The sequence below is a fragment of the Elephantulus edwardii genome, unplaced genomic scaffold (genome assembly GCF_000299155.1).
Source record: "Elephantulus edwardii isolate Elephantulus edwardi_28Jun2011 unplaced genomic scaffold, EleEdw1.0 scaffold00177, whole genome shotgun sequence".
Lineage (NCBI taxonomy): Eukaryota > Metazoa > Chordata > Mammalia > Macroscelidea > Macroscelididae > Elephantulus > Elephantulus edwardii.
Window position 1 is genome coordinate 392851 of NW_006399927.1, and position 3595 is coordinate 396445.

Genomic DNA, 3595 nt, shown 5'->3' on the forward strand with positions numbered 1-3595 from the left:
TGCACCATTTTACACTCCCACCAACAGTGAATCAGGGTTCCAGTTTCTCCACAAACTCGCCAGCATTTGTTGTTTGCTGTTCTGTTAAATTTTGCTATTTTGACTGAGGTGAAATGATATCTCATAGTGATTTTGTATCTTGCCACTCTAGTAAATTGCTTTACTAACTTGAACAGTTTTTTTTTTTGTTGAGTCCTTGGGGTTTTCTGTGTACACTATCACATCATCTGCATATAGCGACAATTAAATCATCTCTTTGCTGATCAGGATGCCTTTAATTTCCTTCTCTTTTAATTTGCCCTAGCAAGTACTTCCAATACAATACTGAACAGAAATGGTAACAATGGACATCTTTGTCTGGTCACAAAGAAATGCTTTAGTAATTCTCCACTGAGAATGATTTGGGGTCTTGGTTTTGTATATATCAGGAACGGGTGTTGGGTTTTGTCAAATGCTTTTTCTGCATCAATTGCTAATCATATGGTTCTTGTTACTTGTTACTTGCTTTGTTAATATGGTGAATTACAATGATTATTTTCCTTATGTTGAACCATCCTGGCATGCCTGTTACGAATCCTACTTGGTCATGATGAATTTTTCTTTTCTTTTTTTTTTTTTTATTCTATTGACTAGGAATTTCTTTAGGACTTTTGCATCTATGTGCATGAGAGATATTGGTCTGTAGTTTTCTTTTTTTGTCATATCTTTGCCTGGTTTCAGCATTAGGGTTATGCTTGGTTCATAGAATGTCTCTGAAAGTGTTCCTTCTTTTTCTATTTTTGGAATAACTTAAATAGTATTAGTGATATATCTTCTCTGAATATTTGGTAGTATTCAGTTCTGAAGCCATCTGGTCTAAGATTTTTTTTTTTAATTTTTTTGGGGGGCTATGTGTGGGGGAGTCTTTTTATGACCTGCTCAATTTCTTCTTTTTAATGGGTCTCTACAAGTGTTCTACAACTGACTGTGTCACTCTGGGTAGGGCATGAGTTTCAGGGATTTTGTCAATTCCCTCTAAGTTTTCAAATTTCTCAGACTATTTCTTTTAATAATATTCTGATATTATAGACTTAATTTCCTCTGGTTCTGTTGTGATGTCACCTCTATCATTCCTTAATTGGCTGATTTATGTCTTCTAAATTTTTTTCCTTTTGTTAAGTTTGCCAATGGTTTGTGATTTTTATTGACCCTTTAAAAAAAAAAGCAAAAAATCCAAAAAACAGCTTCTGGTCTTATTTATGGTTTCAATTATTATTATTTTTTCTATCTCATTGCTTTCAGCTCCCGTTCTTATAATTTCTTTTCTTCTAGAGGGTATGGGGTTAGATTGTTGTTCTTTTCCTATTTGATGAAGGTATTGAGTTAGATCATTATTTTTGCTTCTTATTTTTTATGTGTTTGTATATTGCTATGAATTGCTCCCGAAGGTTGCCTTAGCTGCATCTCAGAAGTTTTGGTATGTTGTATTTTCATTATCATTTGCTTTGAGGAACTTTTTAATTTCTTTTATTTTAATTTCTTCTGTAACACAATCATGTTCTAGCAGTGTGTAATTTACCTTCCATGTTGATGGCTTCATAAGCTTTATCCTCATGTGGTTAATTTCTAGTCTTATGACATTATGGTCTGAGAAGATGCATTATTTTGATATTTTTTTTTAATTTGGTGAGGCTTGCTTTATTCTCTATATGTGATCAATTCTGGAGAATGTCCTATGTGCACTTGAGAAGAAAGTAAATTGGGTTTTAATTGGATACAGTGTTTGGAATACACCCACAAGGTCAAGTTGGCTGACTGTGGAGTTTAGGACTTCTGCATCTTTGTTAAGTTTATTTTTTTAAAAGAAAATTATTTTCTTAATTGTAATGAACATTTACAGAGATTTTGGAATTCCATTCATTCATTGTTGCACTTTTTTCTCTACCACCCTACCCTCTCCCCCCCAGTTCTCTCATTTCTTCGAAAAGCAAATGATAAAGTCCTTCATTGGTGTACAATCCCCCCACCCCCCCACCCCCATCCCAAATGCACTCAACTATGCAACATTAATTCTGGATTCCTGTGATAACCATTATACTCTAACGTATATCTCTCCCTCTTCTGTACCAATGCAGTATATAAAATTTATCCAGTTTGTCTCTGTCTTATCCCAACCCTGATGTCAGTCCCATTCTACAACAGTGGCACTATGCAGTATTTGTCTTTTTATGACTGAGATATTTTACTCAGCATAATGTCCTCCAGGGTACCCATATTCACACAATGGAATACTACACTGCATTAAGTTTTCTTTTTAACTATTTTCAGTTTGGTGAGAGTGGTGTCTTGAAGTGTTCTACCTCAATTGTGGTGCTATTTCTTCAATTCTATTAAAAGTCGTTTTATTTATATAGCAGGGCTATCATTTGGTGCATAGATATTGACCAACATTTTCTTTATCTACCATGCATTTAATCATTATATAGTGCCCTTCCTTACTTTTTATGGTGGGTTTCATTCTGAAGTCTATTTTACCAGAGATTAGTATTGCCACACCAGCTTTTTTGTGGATGCCATTTAGCTGGTACTTTTTTTTTTTTTACAGCCTTTTATTTTGAGTCTATCTTTCTCTTAATTTCTTAGACGTGTCTTTTGTAGACAACATATTGATGGTCTTTCTTTTTTATCCCTTCTGCTACTCTTTCTCTCTTGATTGTTGCATTTAGTCCATTCACATTAAGTGTTATTATTGGCAGGCCAGGTTTTATCATTGCCATTTTGCTGTGTTTCTTTTGTTGTTTCTTGTTACTATGGTCCATCCATTTGGTCTTGTTTTACAAATTCTTTAAGTTTTTTTCTTTTCTGTAAAGGACATGATTTCTCCTTCATATTGATGGAGGGAAGCTTTGCTTTGTACAGAATTCTTGGTTGGCAATTGTTTTCTTTCAGCTTTCTTTATTCATCCAATTTCTTTTTTCATCCTATTATTTTCTTGCTCACATGATTTCCACTGAAAAATCAGAATGTTATCTGATTGCTTTTCCTTTCTAAGTGATTCTTTATTTTTCTCATACTACTTTCTATATTCTGTCCTTATCTTTTATTTTGAAGAATTTGACTATGATATGTCTTGATGTTTTCTTTTTCTGATTCTAGTCTATTTGGTGTTTACTGAGCTTCCTGAATGTAGATTTCCTCATTCTTTATAATACCTGGGAATTTTTTTTCCAATTTTCTCAGTGATTTCTCCATTTCATTCTAGAATTCTAACTATATGTATGTTATTCATTTTATTTTAATTTTTTTCATTTTTATATCATTCCACATGATTATAATATTTTCTTTATGTTTCAGCTCTGATTTTTATCTAGTATGTGTTCAGTGAGGTTCTTGTCTTCCAGTTCAATGACTATCGACTCCATCTTTTCTGTTCTACTTTTTGTTGTTGTTGTTGTTGTTTTTAGGTTCACTAGCAAAGAAAGATGAACCAACAGAATGTGGAAACTACAGAACAATCTCACTGATCTCATATGCAAGCAAGATTTTACTGAAGATTATCCAAAAACGACTGGAAGAGCACATCAACAGAGAACTACCGGAAGTCCAGGCTAGGTTT